Raw genomic sequence first — 23,002 nt, forward strand, 5'->3', positions numbered from 1 at the left:
TAACATGATTTTGAATGTGATTGCTTAATTCTGATCACAGCTACATCCCCAGTTATAAGAGGGTGTGCCCACTTATGCAACCACATTATTTAAGTTTTTTTGTTTTCTTCCCTCCACCTAAAAGATTTCAGTTTGTTTTTCAATTGAGTGGTACAGTTTATTGGTCACATTAAAGGTGGAAAAAGTTCTGAAATGATTTATCTTTGTCTAATTTTGTTACATCACAACCTGACATTTTAACAGGGGTGTGTAGACTTTTTATATCCACTGCATATACGCCACTAAAGGCTTTTCAATAGACAACTGCAGAACGCCGAAAAAAGTTTTCTTTTTCTACTGATATACGCCACTAAAGGCTTTGCCACATATAACTGAAACAGTGAACGCCAAGTATATTTTTCTTTTTCCAGGTATATACGCCGACTAAAGGCTTTTCAACAGAGGATTATAGGCTGTCAGGCGAAGTGATATGAAGTGGAGGAAATAGGTCCGTGCTGGAAAAGCGAGATGCGGTGCTCGTGCGGTTTCTGTGCTGCAGAGAAGTCCCCATAGTGTCCAGTAAGCAAAACCGCAGATAGGTGCGGGCTGGTGTGAATTAGTTAGCATTTTGTGCAGGGTTAGTGCATAGTGTATTCACCTGTATTGGTGTACCACTGTTATGATCGCGCCTGCAGTCCACAGCACACACACGCTCCTCTGTTCCCGACTTCCAGAAAGTTCTCGCCAATGCAGCGCGCGATGATAATGACGTTGTCACGTAAGAGCGCAGTGTGTGAAATGTGCTGCCGGGCCCTGCCTCCTTAAAGTGACCATGTCTGAGCAGAACATAACAACCAAAAAGGAGGACTTCTGGCCATCCATCCTGGCCTTGCACCAGACGGAGGACCAGGAGTCTAAACACCGGACTGTCTGGCCTAAAACCGGAGGTCTGGCCACCATACACATCCATCTGCAGAGAAGGCCCAGAGAGCTGTCAGTGTCACTTATGACAATGCTGAATTTTTCCAAACTTTACTGTTTCCAATAAAAAAATTCCTGGAAAACAGCATCCGAATCATCACAATCATAACATGCTCCATACACAACTTTAAGTGAATTCTGTAGCACCTGAAGCTTTCCGAGCCTTGATTTGAAAGGCAACTAGCCAACCTCAATTAAAAAGGCATTGATGGATGAATTTTTTTTTTAAACAAATCTTTTTATTTAAAGTTTTTTTCAATAATACAGCATGCCTCACACATACCGTATTTTTCGCCCTATAAGACGCACGTGGGGGAAAAATAGCACTGCGTCTTATAGGGCGAATGCTGCAATTTTACACTGATACATCGCTGCTGCACAGCGCTGACGTACAGCGCTGCCGGCGTGTGTATCAGCAGGAGGGACTAGGGGCCGGCATCTTGTTTTGTAATGGCAGCGGGGCCCGATGCAGTAACTGTATTCTACTACACCGGGCCCCACTCACTGTAGTAATCATATAGGCAATGTTAAACTGTAAATTATTTCATCCAGGCTGTAGTACGGTACTTATTACTAACTTCCATAGCATGCAGGAGGCCGGGCGAGCGGGCGGGAGCCGGCAGCGTAACTCACTACGTTACGCACCTGCTCCGCCCACTTTATGAATGAAGCAGGCGCGTGACGTAGTGAGTTACGCTGATGGCTCCCGCCCGCTCGCCCGGCCTCCTGCCTGCTATGGAAGTTAGTAGTAAGTACCGTACTATAGCCTGGATGAATGAATTTACAGTTTAACATTGCCTATATGATGACTACAGTGAGCGGGGCCCAGTGTAGTAGAATACAGTGACTGCACCGGGCACCGCTGCCATTACAAAGCAAGATGCCGACCCCCACCCCCTGTATTGGGGGTCATTCACTACACTGGGACACTGTTATGGGGGGGATCTGTGGATGACACATAGCATAAGATGCTATGTGTCATCCACAGATCCCCCCCCCATAGCAGTGTCATGCCATCCCCAGATGCCCCCATAGTAGTGGCATTCCCAGATGCCCTAATTATAGTGCCATCCCCAGATGCCACCATAATAGTGCCATCCCCAGATGCCACCATAATAATGCCATCCCCAGATGCCACCATAATAATGCCATCCCCAGATGCCCCCATAACAGTGCCATCCCCAGATGCCCCCATAACAGTGCCATCCCCAGATGCTCCCATAACAGTGTCATCCACAGATGCCCCCATACCAGTGCCATCCACAGACCCCCATAACAGTGTGTCATCCACAGACCCCCATAACAGTGCGCCATCCACAGATCCCCCATAATAGTGTCATCCACAGACCACCATTAGTTCAAAACCCACCAAAAGCACACCTTTTGGTTAATTTTTTTTTCTTGTTTTCCTCTTCAAAAACCTAGGTGCGTCTTATGGGCCGGTGCGTCTTATGGGCCGGTGCGTCTTATAGGGCGAAAAATAAGATAATTCTTGGATCTCTACATGAAAATAATGTATTTGCTGTAAATAGAGGGGCATAGTTGGAGACATTGACTTCAAAAGAGATGCAGAGCAGCGGAGTTCAGCCACCTCTATTTGCCACTAATACACAGCAAAAAGGGCTTTACCACATATAACTGCACTGCTGAACGGCAAATATCTTATTCTTTTGCCACTAATACACGGCAAAAAGGGCTTTACCACATATGACTGCACCGCTGAACCGCAAATAGTGGACAGAGTGTGGAGGTGGCGGCAGCATCAGGAGGCCACAGAGCAGCACAATGACAGAGTGAAGGTGGCGGCAGCATCAGGAGGCCACAGAGTGTGCCTATGACATAGAGGTGAGATGAAAGCAGCATGAGGAGACCACAGAGTGGCAAGGTGACATAGTGTGGAGGTGGCAGCAGCATGTGGAGACTACAGAGTGACCCCATGACAGAGTCTGGAGGTGGGTGGCACTACCAGTACCCACCGACGAAGGTGGGTGAAAGAAGGAGCACTTGGCATCAGATGTGTGGCATTATGCGGGTGGCAGCATCAGAATAGTAGCTGAGGCAGGTAGCCAGAGGAAACTAATCTCTTTTGTCAAACTGTTGGTGTGGCACCAGGGCTGATCTAGTCTGATGCATCAGGCATTGGTGGGTGGAATCCTGGCTGATCCACGCCTGATTTATCTTGACAAAGGTCAGTCTCTCCACATTTTGGGTGGACAGGCGAGTTCTTCTTGGGGTAACTATGGCCCCCGCCGCACTAAACACCCGTTCTGATGCAACACTACAGTTGCGGCAACAAATCCAGTTTGGCTGCCCAGTAGTCCAGCGGATCTTCAATGATGGCTGGCAGGGTGCACTCAAAGTATGCCACCACCTGCTGGTTCAGGTTCTGCTCTATGTTTACCTGCTGGTAAGCAGTTTCTTCACTATGCGGGTGAAGAAAGCTGCTCATCAGCGACTCTAGACTCAGGCTGCTGGCGCTGCTGTCACTTGCGACGAAGTTGAAGATCGAGTCAACCAATCAAGAACCGCTGGGTTGCTGGTCAAGACACAACCACTAGTTGACACTGGGAGCTCAGCCCCCTTTCTCTGCAGCGACCTGTGCCTGTGCCAAAAACATTTAGGCCTCTGCCACTCCCCTGTGCAGGGCCTGGCACTTCTCTGTCTGACATACTGTTAGCTGAACTAAATAAATGAAAATGAAATTTAAACACCCCTAAAAGCACCGAATATATTTTTCTTTTTGTAAATCCAGCAGAAATAATAACTCCTAAAATTACATAGTTTATTAGATCCTCATAAAATGGGGGAAAGAACCACCCCAATTATCCATAAATAAAGGTGGCCAGTGATGTACAAAATCTATAGGCCAGACATACAAACAAAAATTGGGACCTAACAGGTGCATGCAGGAAGAGGATGGGGGAGACGATGAGATGGGGTTGGACCTAATCAGCCCTTTGCTACCCCTATCTACCTTTTTGCCCAGGGAAGACCCTGAATGGTAGGGCCCCCCTGTCCTCGTACCTAAAGCTGTATATGCCCTGATTCTCGCTATGCTCAATAAGTATTACCTCTACCTCGACGCGTTTCACCCTATCTTTGGTTGCTTCCTTTAGGATAGGGATTAATTTTGGTTGACAGTTAGTTTGCCCCGGTGGTCGTCTGTTCGCTTAGTCTACTTTTTAGTGAACCATATTTCTTTAACCGTGTCCTGGATGCGAGAAGCATCCGAAAAAAAATTATTATCGGAAGGGGGGAAAGTTATTTGTCCCCTCTCTCTTATCCGATGGATCAATTGCCAGAAATGTACATAATCATGTTCGATCTTGATTAACGCCCAATGTGCCCTATAAAATCATCCCTGGAATGCTAGGGGCTTGTTGTTTTTTGTTATTGGGAGGTGCCTGGGATGTATGCTACTCATTGGGGGTTAATACTCGCTGCCTCCCTTATGTGGAGGCATAACTCCTATATCCCTTTAGGTTAACCCCCCATAAGGAGAATGATGAACATCTGAATATTTGTGAGATCGTTAATATGAGCCCTCTACACACATACTATTACCGATGTCTGCGCTCCATAGTAAGCAAGTGGGAGCGGGTTGTCAGGCATAACATATAATGTGTACGGATCGTCGATACATAGCGGGCTATTGCAGGAACTCTCGATTGACATGCAATAGAGACATTGCGTTTCAAAGACAGGAAGTTCCGGCGCGGCGGCAGTCCTGGTTGACACGCAATAGCTGCAGTGCGTTCCAAGGACAGGAAGTTCCGGTGCAACATAGGAGGTACGCATCACGTGACCGGAGCAGGGCTGAAATCCACCACCAGTGGAGCGGCACATTATTGGACGCTCGGACGGTGGGGTGGAGCTATCTTTAGTGCGGTAATCGGGCAGTTTGCTTAAAATGGCTAACAGGCATCAGACTAGTTAGTTGATTGGGACTGCAGCTCTATTGGCACATTGGATCCAACGTCTTCCCCTGTAAGTAATTTTTGTACAACCTCTATGGGTTGTTATGTCATTCTATACCCAGTTAGTAAATTAATGTTGTACTTTGCGGTTAATCTTTAGGACCGCATTGTTTCGTGTCTAGACCATCTGAACTTTATAGGAAGTATATTTTGGAAGATGGCTGTATCTTGAGCAGGACCGTTATCTGACGGACGGGTATGTGAGACCTTGTGGGCTTTGTTTACATATCCACACCAAGTATCTTGGTGTTTGTGAACCCTTGGGCCAATGTGTGGTTTCTATTTATAGGTCACCAAAGCACAGTGCAACATGTGTTCCTGACGTACTGTATGGAGGATGCACGTGGAAGGTATATGGAAGACGTTGAGATAATGTAGGATTGCCATGGCTGCGAAGTTGTGGTATTTATAATTGTTATTGCCACAAATAACATGACTCTGTGATATTAGCTCATCGATTTATTATCATGTTTATAAATAAATAGGTAAGATGTCGCACTAAGAACACCTAAACGGCACCAGGTGCTCCTGTAGATTGAGACCACTCACTCAATACAAAAGAGCATATATTATATAGTAAACAGGGCACTCAAGGAAACCGTGACCATGTATTAGAAGCAATTATGAGCTTTATTAATAAAACAAATATAGTTAATAGCTAAAATGGTAAATCACAATTGGAAATGCAATGCAATAAACTACAGATAAAATATAATCGACAGATAAAATATAATCGACAGATAAAATATAATCGATTGGCCAGACCAAAATAAATAATCGATAATCCGATCTGATATATCTTCGGTCCAATATTTATAAACATCCGAAAAAACTTGGTCATCCGAAAAAACTTATTGTGGATAAGTTTGCTCGTTTTATCGAGACCACAGTCATTTGACTTACAATTGTTCACTTTGTTACAGCGGCGTCCCGCCGAAGCAACGTGGGTAGCGGCACTCGCTACTGAAAAGCTTGCAAGCGAATATAATCCTTTACCTTTGAGTCGACCAAAAAATCATCCGATATTATCACAAGAGTCTTCAGATGTACTCACTCCCAGGATATGCCCTTTGATGTTTGTAGCAATATTCAATCAGGAGGTTGGCAGCGGCTCTCTGTTCGGTTATGGTCGTTTCATTGGTAAGGTAGGTCTCTACACCCCATCTTTGCACTGAGAGACCTACCTTACCAATGAAACGACCATAACCGAACAGAGATTTACCATTTTAGCTATTAACTATATTTGTTTTATTAATAAAGCTCATAATTGCTTCTAATACATGGTCACGGTTTCCTTGAGTGCCCTGTTTACTATATAAATTATTATCATGTTTGTCTATCACTGACTTATCATAACCTCCTGAGGAACCCATTAGATAGGGTGAAACGAGTCAAGGTAGAGGTAATACTTAGTGAGCATAGGGAGAATCAGGGCATATACAGCTTTAGGTACGAGGACAGGGGGGCCCTACCATTCAGGGTCTTCTCTGGGCAAAGGGGTAGATAGGGGTAGCAAAGGGCTGATTAGATCCAACCCCATCTCATCGTCTCCCCCATTCTCTTCCTGCATGCACCTGTTAGGTCCCAATTTTGGTTTGTATGTCTGGCCTATAGATTTTGTACATCACTGGCCACCTTTATTTATGGATAATTGGGGTTCTTTCCCCCATTTTATGAGGATCTAATAAACTATGTAATTTTAGGAGTTATTATTTCTGCTGGATTTACTGTTGATTTTTATAACTCTAATACATTTAATGTATCATATAAGTGGATTTATTTTTATTTTTTTATTTTTGTACGGAAATAGCCTACTAAATGCTTTCACCACATATAACTGCAGAAGTGAACTGAGAATATATTTTTCTTTTTGTACAGAAATAGGCCACTAAATGCTTTCACCATCTATAACTGCAGAAGTGAACTGAGAATATATTTTTCTTTTTGTACTGAAATAGGCCACCAAACACTTTTACCGCAAATAACTGAAACAGTGAACTGCGTGTATATTTTTCTTTTTGTAATGAAATACGCCACTAAATGCTTTCACCACATATAGCTGCAGAAGTGAACTGAGAATATATTTTTTTTCTTGTACTGAAATAGGCCACTAAACGCTTTCACCACATATAGCTGCAGAAGTGAACTGAGAATATATATTTTTTCTTGTACTGAAATAGACCACTAAACGCTTTCACCACATATAACTGCAGAAGTGAACTGAGAATATATTTTTCTTTTTGTACTGAAATAGGCCACTAAACGCTTTCACCACATATAACTGCAGAAGTGAACTGAGAATATATTTTTCTTTTTGTACTGAAATATGCCACTAAATGCTTTTACCGCAAATAACTGCAACAGTAAACTGCGTATATATTTTTCTTTTTCCACAGATATAAGCCACTAAAGGCATTTCAACATAGCACTTGCACCCCAAGAACAAATTGCTGGAATGACAGAGCTGTATAATGGCTATTTGGATCCCCAAATAATCTTTCCCTGCACTTGTAAATCACAATGAGGTTTTTCCTTTCACTGTCCCTAGTGCCATCTGACATCTCTCCCTGCACTAAGATGCTGTGAAATGATTCTTCCCTATCCTTTCCCTGCACTTATAAATCGTTTTTTCAGTTTTTTTCACAATTAGGTTTTTCCTATTGCTGTCCCTAGCACCTTCTCATGTCTGTCCCTGCACTCAGAACGCTGGAAAATGTCTGAATCCAAGATGGCTGCCGTATTTATAGGGCTGTGACATCACAGGGCTGGCGGTCTGCTGATTGGCTGCATGCATGGCATTATGGGTCATCCCGCCTTCCCAGAGTTCCTTGTCCCATGTCCTCACACGTGTAGCCGCCATTTTCACCGCCATTTTTGTAAAAATTGCAATTGGTTATTGCGAAGCGTGAGGAAATTCGCATTTGTTGCGAATCAAATTTTTCCTGAAATTCGGATCGAATTCCACTTTGTCAGCTTCGATTCGCTCATCTCTAATTAATATATATTGTATAAGTCGCCACTTGTCTGCATGTGAGTTAGTCCCTCACTAGTTATTTTATCATTTTTTCCCCTACGATCATGTGTATTCCTCTAATTTCAATTTTTTTGTATTTTAATTGTGCTTAATAAAGCAAATACTGCACTGCTCAAAAAAATAAAGGGAACACTTAAACAACACAATGTAACTCCAAGTCAATCACACTTCTGTGAAATCAAACTGTCCACTTAGGAAGCAACACTGAGTGACAATCAATTTCACATGCTGTTGTGCAAATGGGATAGACAACAGGTGGAAATTATAGGCAATTAGCAAGACACCACCAATAATGGAGTGGTTCTAAAGGTAGTGACCACAGACCACTTCTCAGTTACTATGCTTCTTGGCTGATGTTTTGGTCACTTTTGAATGCTGGTGGTGCTTTCACTCTAGTGGTAGCATGAGACGGAGTCTACAACCCACACAAGTGGCTCAGGTAGTGCAGCTTATCCAGGATGGCACATCAATGCGAGCTGTGTTTAATACAATATTAAATGGTGGCATTAGAAAATACAACTTGTCCCACAAAAAACAAGCCCCCATATATCTATGTGAATAGAAAAATAAAAAAGTTATTGCTCTGGGAAGACAGGGAGCCAAAAAACAAAAATGCGAAAACGGAAAATCGCCTTATCAGGAAAGGGTTAAAAGGCTCTACATATGCAGAAGGTTGGTATTTTTGAAGATTTTTTTTTACTTAGAAATCATTACCATCTTTCTTTCTTTCTTTCTTTCTTTCTTTCTTTCTTTCTTTCTTTCTTTCTTTCTTTCTTTCTTTCTTTCTTTCTTTCTTTCTTTCTTTCTTTCTTTCTTTCTTTCTTTCTTTCTTTCTTTCTTTCTCTCACAGATTTGTAGATGGAATTGCTACCACTATCTTTAAGAATAAAGGCACCAGATTGCCAGAAGAGCAGCTTTACATTATTCTCGTAAACCAGATACAGCAATGCTGATGTAAATTTGCCTGAGATTATAAGTATATATCTCGAAAATGTAGACACTTATGAAATATATTCTTATAGCATAGCATAGCGAAAATGCTGAAAATCTGATACAAATTGTGCTTTCCCAGCTCAGTTTCTTAGGCTTCCTTACTTGCAATTTATCATACTCCAAACATCTTACATATTGCTATCACAATTGCATTAAAAGTGGGCTCATAGGAAATGGGATTGCTGACTGAAAATAAGACTAGAGTTTCAAACATAGTGACTATCCATATGAGGAGACAATATCCAAAGAAGAAATACTCTAAACTAATAAGTAATTAGATGTCATTATAGGAGGGATGTGCATGGCTGCTTCATCAGAGGGCTGCACACATGGTACTCTACGCTGTACTCTATATAGGAACACCTAAATTCCATTATGAAATGTACACTTCCAGTAGTATTCATTACAGAGCCAGTACTCTCTGAGCTGTGTCTAAAGGCCGCCATGCACATTAGTGTATTGTCGGCCAACCACTGGTCTAATGTGTATAGGAGCTAGCCAATAGTTGAGCTCAGTCCTTTTGTTCTCCTGCTACTGTAGTTACGCTGCCACCAGAAATGTCTGACAGTGACTCTGCACATAAGCTGCAAGATCTGTAATTTGTTCAACACTCCTCCTAACTGTCCCAGATCCAGCAGGACAATCTGGAATGTCCTGCGGTCCCATGATGACTGAGGTATGCCCTGATTTCAATTGTCCCTGCTTCTCCATTCACTGGCCTGTGCTTCCCAGCAGGCATAATGTATCACATTGCGTCTGCTGTGTAGGTGGAGTGCACACACAGTGTCCTGGAGCTCACTGCAAATATTTGCTAGTGTGAAATGATTGCATTTAATACGTTATATTATATTCATGTATTACATGTCACCTATGCTGTTTATAGAGCGGGAGGTTCCTTAGTGGCTAGGCAGGGCTTGCACCACCCTTCCTCTCTAGGAGGAAAGAGAATCAGTCTGGACTTAGCTGCAGACCAGTGAACGGCTAGAAGGCAATGTGGAGCAGAGTGATAGGGAAGCACCCTTTCCCCTGTGGATTGCCAGTAAAAAGGGACAATTTATGTGCCAGTCCTTAGAAACAAAGAGACTTTACAGAAGGTTGAGTGGCCACACTAAAGGAGCTTGCAGACCACCTTGCCAGAAAAGGGTAAATGCAGGGGCGTAGCTATAGGGGGTGCAGAGGTAGCAGTTGCTACCGGGCCCAGGAGCCTGAGGGGGCCCAAAGACCCTTGTGCCGCATATGAAGACACCAGTATTATAGAAAGTGCATGCTGGTCAAGTTACACCTCTGGCTGGAGGGAAGGGTTTAGGTCAAAAATTTTGCATGGGGGAGGGGGTGCCTCAGGCAGCATGAAGGCTATGTGCTCCCCTGCCACTGGCCACAAAGCACTAAGGAAAGGGGGGCCCAAGCAGAACTCTTGCACCAGGGCCAATGACCCTTTAGCTACGCCCCTGGGTAAATGCATATACCTTGAGACTTCAACATCTCTGTATGTGGGTGGAGAAGAAAAACCTCTCCCGTCATACCGAAAGGACAGAAGGATACATATACACTAACAAGTAAAAGGGTAACAATGTTTTGAACTTTTGACTTTCAGGCTTCATATCTCACCGTCCACAACAGCTTCGAACATGAGACTACCATCATTTTATAGACAATCACCTTGGCTATCTCAGACATATATTGGACTTGCAACTCTTTAGTATATGATTAGTTATGCAGATTGTTGTCATGTAACTGCATTGTTACTGTTTTGCTTAATTGCTTAATTATTTTGTAAATCCACCTTTGGCTTTCAAAACTGCCTGAATCCTTCTATGCATGTTCTTGATCAGATTCAAACATGTCTCAACTGAAATTTGTTCCCTGGTCTCTTCTACGTGTTCCCAATGTTGGTGCATACTGGTCAACTCACTTGGGTGCGAATATAGCTTTTTCCTCAACTGTATCCACAAGTGTTCGATTGGGTTGAGGTCTGGGGACTGTAGGGGCCAATCCAGCACCTCTATTTCATTGTCATTGAACCAATTCTTCACCAATTTAGGGGTATGCTTCTTGTCAGAGTCCAGTCTATTGACTTTTCTCATCTCTCCAAATCACTTGTTTCCAATCTTCTACTGTCCACTGTTCTTACTTTTTTGCAAACTCGAGCCAATGCTTCTTATGATTTGTGTAATGTGCGTCGCACGGTGCTTGTTTGGACGACTGTGATCTCACTATTACGAAGCATACGAGCCACCTTCACTGCCATGTTTGTAGTGCCAGAACTGATAGACCTTGTGATGAGCTGACTTGGAATGCCACTGGTTGTTAACAAGACCACAAGACTGGACTTCATCTATAGCAGCTGCCTTTCCTAAGTACCAACAGGGTCTCAGATATCCTGAGGACTTACAGTGGGGCTGAACTGCTAAATGGATGGTTGCAAGAAAAATGTATAAAGCACATAACAACACTGGTAGACAACAATGTACCGAAATAAACTCAGATAGATGGCAGGGACCGAATAATGATAGCCACAGATGAAAGAGATGGGAGTCCAACAATGGAGTAAAAAGGAGAAAGTGACAGCATACACGTTGAAGGCAGATGCATTACAGTGCACAGAAATAAAAATATACTTAACTGGTTCTGAAACACAATCCTTCAGTACAGCTAAGAAAAATCAAAACCAACTTAGCAAACAGGCAATAACAGAATCAAAGGGAAATAATAAGCAACAAACTTCAAACTACATATGAATAGACACTATACTGGTGATATCACACATATATTGATATGTCCCCCTATATAACTATACACCTATAAATTTCCTCTGACACATTAATATACACTGCTCAAAAAAATAAAGGGAACACAAAAATAACACATCCTAGATCTGAATTAATTAAATATTCTTCTGAAATACTTTGTTCATGACATAGTTGAATGTGCTGACAACAAAATCACACAAAAATAAAAAAATGGAAATCAAATTTTTCAACCCATGGAGGTCTGGATTTGGAGTCACACTCAAAATTAAAGTGAAAAAACACTATACAGGCTGATCCAACTTTGATGTAATGTCCTTAAAACAAGTCAAAATTAGGCTCAGTAGTGTGTGTGGCCTCCACGTGCCTGTATTACCTCCCTACAACGCCTGTGCATGCTCCTGATGAGACCTAGACTAAAGCATCTGCCAACTCCTGGACGGTCTGTGGTGCAATGTGACGTTGGTGGATAGAGCGAGACATGATGTCCCAGATGTGCTCAATTGGATTCAGGTCTGGGGAACGGGCGGGCCAGTCCATAGCATCAATGCCTTCGTCTTGCAGGAACTGCTGACACACTCCATCCACATGAGGTCTAGCATTGTCTTGCATTAGGAGGAGCCCAGGGCCAACCGCACCAGCATATGGTCTCACAAGGGGTTTGAGGATCTCATCTGGGTACCTAATGGCAGTCAGGCTACCTCTGGCGAGCACATGGAGGGCTGTGCGGCCCTCCAAAGAAATGCCACCCCACACCATTACTGACCCAATGCCAAACCGGTCATGCTGGAGGATGTTGCAGGCAGCCGAACGTTCTCCACGGCGTCTCCAGACTCTGTCACGTCTGTCACATGTGCTCAGTGTGAACCTGCTTTCATCTGTGAAGAGCACAGGGTGCCAGTGGCGAATTTGCCAATCTTGGTGTTCTCTGGCAAATGCCAAATGTCCTGCACGGTGTTGGGCTGTAAGCACAACCCCCACCTGTGGACGTCGGGCCCTCATATCACCCTCATGAAGTCTGTTTCTGACCGTTTGAGCAGACACATGCACATTTGTGGCCTGCTGGAGGTCATTTTGCAGGGCTCTGGCAGTGCTCCTTCTGTTCCTACTTGCACAAAGGCGGAGGTAGCGGTCCTGCTGCTGGGTTGTTGCCCTCCTACGGCCTCCTCCACGTCTCCTGATGTACTGGCCTGTCTCCTGGTAGCGCCTCCATGCTCTGGACACTACGCTGACAGACACAGCAAACCTTCTTGCCACAGCTCGCATTGATGTGCCATCCTGGATAAGCTGCACTACCTGAGCCACTTGTGTGGGTTGTAGACTCCGTCTCATGCTACCACTAGAGTGAAAGCACCGCCAGCATTCAAAAGTGACCAAAACATCAGCCAGGAAGCATAGGAACTGAGAAGTGGTCTGTGGTTACCACCTGCAGAACCACTCCTTTATTGGGGGTGTCTTGCTAATTGCCTATAATTTCCACCTGTTGTCTATCCCATTTGCACAACAGCATGTGAAATTTATTGTCACTCAGTGTTGCTTCCTAAGTGGACAATTTGATTTCACAGAAGTGTGATTGACTTGGAGTTACATTGTGTTGTTTAAGTGTTCCCTTTATTTTTTTGAGCAGTGTATAATCATGTAATTATTGCATTGGTATTGCATTGTGATGTGGGGATATTTGTGAATGACATCGAAGCGGCTTGAGTCTCCGATACCGGAATATCCAATGATTAAGCATATTGCCTTTTATTTTAGCATATTAAAAAGATGGAAGTTTGATGAAAGTAATAGTTATATTAAGACCAGGAAAGATCCCCACCCATCCACACACCTAGTGAAAAAACGCAGTGATTTCGGTGCGCATCGCGGATCACAGATAGGAGGACTTGTGCCGTCCTGTCAGGCGAGATCCCTGTGACGTCAGACGTTGTCTGCCCTCACTTGGATCGCGCAGACGGAAGGGCGGAAGTCCCTGCAATACCCGAATCGGATGATTACGCGATCCGCCGCACATGAAATCAATAGTAAAAAGAACACATGATGCTAGCAAACTCAGCCATTGGCCACCAGCTATTTAAAAGACCTCCTTAGCCATTAGAAAGGAAATCCTCCTGATGAAGCATTAGCGAAACGTGCGTCGAGGACTACGCCAGACAGAGACAGCCCACACACACACACACCACTGGATATCGGGTAAGAAGGAGATTCTGACCGCTTCGATGCATATAATGTAGCATCGCTGTATGGCATCATTGTGATATGCTGAATTGTTTATACTGTACAGGTCAGATCATATTGATGTCACCTATGCCCTCTGTATATCCATGCCAGAGGTATTTATAGCTATAGGTAACTGTGTTTATAGCTAGAGACAGCTTTTATATTATATGCTGATCTAGACATATTATACACAGCGTCCCCACACTGAGATTGTGGGCTCATTAGTGATTTATTATCAGTTGGTAGCGGTGTCATTGTGGACTGCCCCTGTAGGCACTCTGTATGGTCTCTGCAAATGTGTATTTGTCTGTATGTTTTTATGTCATAATAAAGATTTATTTTATTCTGTATCATTTAGTACCGGTTCTCTTTTGTTGGTATAAACTTCAATAGTGGCAGCAATTAAAGGCTGAGGAGCAGGGGCGAACTTGGAAGTTGAAGTGGCCCTGGATAAAAAACTAAAAGTGGCCCCATACTGTAGGCAAATCCAGAAGATAGGGCAATGCAAGTAGGCAGGGCCAGCACAAGTAGGTGGGGCAACAGATGTGGACGGGCCAACAATGACTTAGTGCAGCATAAAATACTACGCCAGCAGAACCAAATACCACAGTGCACCACAAAATACTGCTGTCTCCACTCAAGATACTAAGAATCTGGAAACAAATGCATACACAATCAACAGCTCTTCCTTAATTAACCAGGCCGAGCAAGGTGATAACCTGATCCAGATTTATATGTAAGGCAGTTGCATAGCAACTTACCCAAACGATATTAGTACAGTTTTGAGACTGTCACAAATTTTGGTTTTCACAAAGCTTGGTGCTTCAGTGTTTTTAGAACTTTTTGTCAGATGTTATACTGTAGTATTATTTTCAATCATTTCATAAGTTTTTTTTTACTTTTATTGAGAAATTTATCAAGCTTATACAAAGACTCAATATTTCTAATGTTGACCCTTCTTTTTCAGCAATTCTGCAATTGGACCCAAAATTTCAATGTTTTGTTTACCAAGTTTACCAAGCTACTTAGTTATCACTTTTGCTTTGTGACAGTCCTCCATCTAGCTGGAAAAGGCATTGTTCATGACCAAATTGCTCTTGGATTGTTGGGAGAAGCTGCTCTTGCAGGATGTTTTTATACCATTCTTTATTTATGTCAGTGTTATTGGGCAAAATTGTGAGTGAGCTCACTTCCTTGGATAGAAACCAACCCCACACATGAATAGTTTCTGCAAAAATTGTTCAGAAATGGTTTGATGAAGATGACAACGTTTCTAAGGTGTTGACTTGGCCTCCAGATTCTCCTGATCTCAATCCAAGTATGCATTTGTTGGATGTTCTTGAAAAGCAAGTCAGATTCATTGATGCCTTTGCAATTTACAGCACTTGAAGGATCTACAGTTAATGTCTTGATGCCACATTTTGAGATCTTGTGGAGTCAATGGGCCAGATTTATCATTAGCTCAGGTCAGAATAATGGAGTGAAAAAGTCCCAAAAAAAGTCCCAAACGCTAAAACTGCGCACAAATTTGCGACTTTTTTCTGCTCTGCACTATGCTCGCCAGTTTTCTGAAAGTGGGCGTGTTTTCTTATGTAAATTAATCTCTAGACAGATTTACTATTGGGACTATTTAAAAAGTCGCAAAAAACTCGCAATTTCACTCCAGTGAGGACCATGCTTATCTTATGAGACTTTTTAATAGAACATGCGACTTTTTCATAAAAACGTGCAACTTTTTCGTAAAGATGTGCGACTTTTGTAAAGCTGCTTACTGACGGATAAATTGCTACCGTCAAACCACAGTTATTACAGTCTTAAAGGGTCGATCATAAATCTGACTTGGCTAAAACTGACTTTAGCCATATGTGAAAGTGGAGTGAGCTGTCAGAGTCATGATAAATCTGGCCCAATGTCTCTATTGGTCAGAGTTGTTTTGGCAGCATAAAGGGGCTTACACAATTTTAATGTTATGGCTGATTGCTGTATATTTAAAGCTTTGTTTACATTTGCATTGGACTTTCTGTTATAATGGAAAATGCAAGGCATTGATTCATTGATTCATCTTTTCCACAATGGACTCCACTGACTCAGATCTGACATTATGTAATTTTATCACTAAGGCCTAGAGTACATGCAGGTGGCCGATTACAGATACATACTGAGGTATGTATGAGGTTTGTTGCATGAACAAAGATACATCAATAATAAAATTTGTTAGCAGCAATTTACCTGCTTGTTGACAGGTTGCACATTTAGTTTTTGTACAATATGAATATAAACAAAAAAGAAAAAGAAAACTGTATTAAAACGATCCAGATGCTGATGTAGCCTTACAATTGCACTATATGGTAAGGGGTAAAAGGGCAATTTAAAGTATTATCCCATGATTAATGTAAAAAATAAATATCAGACATCATATAGTACATGATAATCTCTTCTAACCAGCCCCGCATCTTACATGGATCTATTCTATAGCTCAACGGAATTAATTGCTTCAATTGCTCTGCTGGATTTATTTCAAGCTGTTAGCTCAAGGGAAGTGCACTTTCTCAGAGGGGTGTGTCCTTTCTGTTGCAGTTGGTAGCAATTGAAGGATGGAACTGAGCATGTGTCTCCACCTCAGTGAAGTGGACACAGAAATTAGAAAAATAACAAACAGCAGGTGGCGCTATACAAATATATTTTATTGAATAACTCAGTGGCTATACATAGAGGGGTGCCCATATCACTAGATAGTCTATAATCCTGTTTAGAAATTTGTGCATTATATGTATAATTTAATGAGCATAATTATCTTATTTAGCTATGAGTTTCCAAAACAAGGAATCAAATGAGAGCATTAACACTCACTAATTAAACAATAGTTGGGTTTTATTGTGATATATTCACTCCATCATATTAAGCATCTGAGATTCTTCCAATTATATTGAAATACATATATTCATCCTTATAGAAATACAACATATGAATATTTATGTCATTCACACCGAGGAATGAGAAAAAACTGTAAATGAAAGATATAACCAATAACGCTTTCACGTAGCAGAGCTAATTAAAGAAGGCATAAAAATCTTCACATATATCAGTCAATACAGTAAGAAGTCCCCTAGGACTCAGGCCTACTAACCATGAACCAGACGTGCTGTAATTGTGACATAAATCGCCTGGTTCCGTTGTAAATGGACTGATGATTGTTTTAGTTTTTACTAATTACCCCATTTTTCTCTATTGCTTGTTACAAAGGATTTCAGCTCTGTTTTTCATGTTTTTCTTTTCTGTCTTGGTGACAGGCCAGGGTTTTGTTGACTTGAGTTTTATTTAGTTGCATAAATTTATTTACCGTAGTTGCTTGAATTATTGAATTTTATATAAAGTAAGTATTTAAATTAAATTATCTGTCTTCACTAAAAGTAACTTTTAAATGGGGTTATCCAACTTTTTTCAGACCATAGAGAGTGAATGAACTTGTGTTAGTATTCATAACTTACCTAATCCCCCCTGCTGGGTTCTAGCTCTATCATTCCACAGCTGGCTCTGCAGCTCCAGTTTCTCTTTACTGGGGTACATGACCTCTGCAGCCAATCACTGGCCACAGCGGTGACCTGTCAGCATGTGACCTAGTGATTATCTGTATGAGTGACAGGTCACTGGCTGCAGCGATCACATGCACCCTGTCAACAGGATGTTGATGCCGACAGAGACGGGAGCTGCAGAGCCAGCGGTGGAGCGATGGAGCACCACCACAGGTCCGGCCACTCTCTGAGATCTGAAAAAAAAAGTTGAATAAACCCTTTAGGCCTATGGCACACGACCGTATGGCTTTTTCAGTGTTTTGCGGTCCGTTTTTCACAGATCCGTTGTTCCGTTTTTTGTTTCCGTTGTGTTTCCGTTTCTGTTCCGTTTTTCCGTTCCGTTTTTCCGTATGGCATATACAGTATACAGTAATTACATAGATAAAATTGGGCTGGGCATAACATTTTCAATAGATGGTTCAGCAAAAAACGGAACGGAAACGGAAGACATACGGATGCATTTCCGTATGTGTTCCGTTTTTTTGCGGACCCATTGACTTGAATGGAGCCACGGAACGCAAAAAACGTCCAGTAAACGGGAAAAAAAAACGTCCGTGTGCAATAGGCCTTAATCTTTACCTGACTAAATTATTGAATTATTTCAGAAAATGTTTAGAGATGATAGAAAATAAGTTTATTTGCTGTTTTCCCTACTTCTAAGTGCTGCTGTTAAACTTGACTTTTTTGGACACAAGCTGATGATACAGGAATGAAGCAAGCAGTTTTAAGAATAAAGCTACGGAAAGATTTGTATTGTGGGTTCTTGGGCTGCAGTCAATGGGCAGCTAGATGCAGTAGTGATGAAAGAAAAGAGAAAATGAAGTGAACACAAACATTCAGTGAAGTAACCAGGCAGTCCAGAAACACATTTTTGTGTAGTTCTGTTTATAGCTGGTTGTCAGTGGTTACGGCCACCGCAGAGATACTGTAGCGCTGGTGTCTTTCTCTGTCTTTCTTGAGCTGTGCTAGCTGAGCGCACGGGAGCATGCATATTCGCAGCCTCTCCCATTCCGACCCCTCACCATGGATACGAGCAATGTATAATGTTATGGAAAAGTGATATATGGAATATGCAATATGGGCAATCACAACACATTAGTAAGTGCCTTCTATTAACTTTTTCCACATGACAAATGCCATTTGCTGAAGAGACACAACTCCTTTAAGGACTCTTGTCAGCATTGATAAACTATCCTGTGTGGTGTTGGACTCTGGATTAAATTTACATAATTTTGAATAAAACTATTTTAAAAAGACTTATGTTTTTCTTTCATTTTGGGCATGCATTCCTTGCCACACTTATCTGAATAGGTGTATTTTTGGAAGTAATTTTTCAGAATTTTTATTCAGCTACATTTTTAACTCCAAAATTAAGAGCACTAAGGCTACACGCACACGACATTTTTAACGGACCTTTGTTTCTCTGATGCCTTTCCGGGAAACGAACATTATAAACAGACCCATTCAATAGTATGGGGGCAGTCGTTCAGTGAAAAATGGACAAGATAGAACATGTTCTATTCTTTTTACATCCATCTTTCACTGACAGTCAAAAAAACTGTCATGTGAATAACCCCATAGACTATACCATTGGTCTTTAAGCGGAAATGTGATGGCCGTTAAAAAAAACGTCCATTATATGTCCGTTTTTCATGTAATGTAACCTAAAATTTTTTTTCTACGCTTAGGGCCAATGTTTGTGTGTTAGCTTTTGTTTTTATGTTAATGTCTAATTCCCTTTTCCTTACTTTTGATTTTTTCTGCCATCTAATTGGTTCAGACATCCCCTTATTATAGCTTTATGTGCCTCCTAAGTGCTTGCTTCACACTGACTGTCTATATAGTACATGTTGAAATGTACATGATGCATAAAAAATGTGTCATTAACTTCCAATTATACCAGACTTCCCTCCTTCCATTAAGGTATAGTGTTAAATATAATTGAGCTTGATCCAAATGTATAATTCATTCATATTCCTCTTAAAAAAAATGCTTTGGTACAACAAATAGTCAATTCTAGAATTTTTCTTAGAAACCTGACAGAAGATGTAATCCTCCAGACATCTACAGGTTGCATACAGGGTCGGACTGACCATAGACCCTACAGAGAAATTTTCTGGTGGGCCGATGCCCAAGGGGCCGCCCCAAGCTTTCCTCATGGCTACCAGCCAGGTACATAACAATCTGATTTTCTCTGCATTAAATAATGTAGGAGCATCAGGCACTTATGCACCTGGCCATCGGCCACAGGTGACCTCCTGAATTCAACTTTACTGCCCTCCTCAGGACAATGATAGGGTTTTATACTGGGGCACGTTCGGCAGTATTTTGTGCTGCACTGTGGTATATGGTTCTGATGGGGAGGTATTTTGTTTTGTACTGTGGAATTACTGGCCCCACCTTCTTCTGTTCTCCCTATCTGCATGTGTTGCCCCACCTTCTCTGATTTTGCAACCACCTACAACATGGGGCCACTTTTAGGTTTGTTTTTTTCCAGGGCCACTGTAAGTTCCCATTCCTCCCTGGTTGCTTGTCATGTAGAATTTTCTTGATTTCCTTAAGGGAACGTTCACATCACCATTTCATTTTCCATCTTCTAATGCGTCAAAAGAACAGAAAAAAATAACTGTACAAAATGGATACTGTGAAAAAAAAAAACGGACATCCTTTAAAAAAATGGATCCTGTGAAAAAACTCCATGACTTTTGTATGAACTTAGAGTGGCCAGTGTTAGGCTACTTTCACATACAGTACAGACCAAAAGTTTGGACACACCTGTTCATTCAAAGAGTTTTCTTTATTTTCATGACTATGAAGGCATCAAAACTATGAATTAACACATGTGGAATTATATACATAACAAACAAGTGTGAAACAACTGAAAATATGTCATATTCTAGGTTCTTCAAAGTAGCCACCTTTCGCTTTGATTACTGCTTTGCACACTCTTGGCATTCTCTTGATGAGCTTCAAGAGGTAGTCCCCTGAAATGGTCTTCCAACAGTCTTGAAGGAGTTCCCAGAGATGCTTAGCACTTGTTGGCCCTTTTGCCTTCACTCTGCGGTCCAGCTCACCCCAAACCATCTCGATTGGGATCAGGTCCGGTGACTGTGGAGGCCAGGTCATCTGGCGCAGCACCCCATCACTCTCCTTCATGGTCAAATAGCCCTTACTTTCAAAGTTTTCCCAATTTTTCGGCTGACTGACTGACCTTCATTTCTTAAAGTAATGATGGCCACTCATTTTTCTTTACTTAGCTGCTTTTTTCTTGCCATAATACAAATTCTAACAGTCTATTCAGTAGGACTATCAGCTGTGTATCCACCTGACTTCTCCTCAACGCAACTGATGGTCCCAACCCCATTTATAAAGCAAGAAATCCCACTTATTAAACCTGATAGGGCACACCTGTGAAGTGAAAACCATTTCAGGGGACTACCTCTTGAAGCTCATCAAGAGAATGCCAAGAGTGTGCAAAGCAGTAATCAAAGCAAAAGGTGGCTACTTTGAAGAACTTAGAATATGACATATTTTCAGTTGTTTCACACTTGTTTGTTATGTATATAATTCTACATGTGTCAATTCATAGTTTTGATGCCTTCAGTGTGAATCTACAATTTTTATAGTCATGAAAATAAAGAAAACTCTTTGAATGAGAAGGTGTGTCCAAACTTTTGGTCTGTACTGTATGCGTTTTAGTTTCAGGTTTTGAGATCCCGCAGAGAATCTCAAAACCTGACCAAAATGAATCCGTTTTGATTTGCGCATCAGTATGCATCCGTTCTGTTAGGATGCTGTTGTGTGAAGTCAAAACGAAAACAAACCTGATCCGCCACTAAATACATTGAAAGTCAATGGGTGACGGATCAGTTTTTTCGGATCCTAAAAAAACTGATCTGCTATCATTGACTTACATTGTTTTTAGTGACGGATGCGGTTTGTTCCGTTTTGATGACTGGACACAAAACGGAATGCTGATGGAATGGAAGACATCTTGATGCATTCTGAACTGATCTCTTTCCATTCAGAATGCATGGGAACAAAATAGAACAGTTTTTGCCCGATTTTGAAATCCTCTGCCGGAATGCCAAAAAGCAGATATTAACCACCTCAGCCCCCAGTGCTTAAACACCACTTTTTACACTTCTGACCTACACTACTTTCACCGTTTATTGCTCGGTTGTCACGAGGGTATCTAGAGCCACGTCTGACTCCGTTATACCCGGGGTCAGGAGGTCGCAGCGGGTGGCTGCACGCTCTATATATAAAGATCACGTTGTTTCTTAGTGATTGTTTTCTGTGCTTGCCTTGCTATCCTTTTTGTCTCAATCAGGGATCCGTAGCTTCTCCTCCTCAGCTGTTTCTTGTCTGCCACTCCCAACCTCCTTATATTCTCCCCTCACACTTCTCTAGTTGCCAGTTATAGAGCTTCCTGCCTGGACATCTATACTGACCCACTGGAGTTGTGAATCCTGGTTGTCGTTCCAGAGTGCTACCCTCCGGATCCCTGTTGGGCTTCTTGTTGTCTCCTGTTGTCGCCCACCTGGGATTATATGTTGAGTTTGTATTGTCTGTCCTTCCCTTGGTGTTTTCCTTTAGAGCTAGTGGTGCGGACTAGTGTTCCCACCGCCCTGTTCACTATCTAGGGCTCAGCTTAGGGAAAGCCAGGGCTTTAGGCACGTGATCGGCGTACGGGTGAGGAACCCGTCTAGGGACGTCAGGGCAGCCAGGTGCCAGCCACTAGGTGAGTCAGGGGTCACCACCTTCCCTCTCACTTGGTCAGGGCCTTCCTTGTTCCCTCCCTCTGTGTCAAGTATGTGATAGTCACGCCAACCGTGATATCGGTCATGCAACTTACCACCCAAATGAATTTTACCTCCTTTTCTTCTCACTAATAGAGCTTTCATTTGGTGGTATTTCATTGCTGCTGACATTTTTTACTTTTTTTGTTATTAATCGAAATTTAACGATTTTTTTTGCAAAAAAATTACATTTTTCACTTTCAGTTGTAAAATTTTGCAAAAAAAAACGAGATCCATATAGAAATTTTGCTCTAAATTTATTCTACATGTCTTTGATAAAAAAAAAATGTTTGGGTAAAAAAAAATGGTTTGGGTAAAAGTTATAGCGTTTACAAACTATGGTACAAAAATGTGAATTTCCGCTTTTTGAAGCAGCTCTGACTTTCTGAGCACCTGTCATGTTTCCTGAGGTTCTACAATGCCCAGACAGTAGAGATGGCCCGAACTATCCGACGGCGAACAGTTCCCGGCGAACATAGCTTGTTCGCGTTCGCCTCTGCCGGGCGAACACATGCGATGTTCGGTCCGCCCCCTATACATCATCATTGAGCAAACTTTGACCCTGTACCTCACAGTCAGCAGACACATTCCAGCCAATCAGCAGCATACCCTCCCTCCCAGACCCTCCCACCTCCTGCACAGCATCCATTTTAGATTCATTCTGAAGCTGCAGTCTTAGTGAGAGGAGGGAGACTGT

The sequence above is a fragment of the Bufo bufo genome, chromosome 4, assembly GCF_905171765.1.
Source record: "Bufo bufo chromosome 4, aBufBuf1.1, whole genome shotgun sequence".
NCBI classification, from domain to species: domain Eukaryota; kingdom Metazoa; phylum Chordata; class Amphibia; order Anura; family Bufonidae; genus Bufo; species Bufo bufo.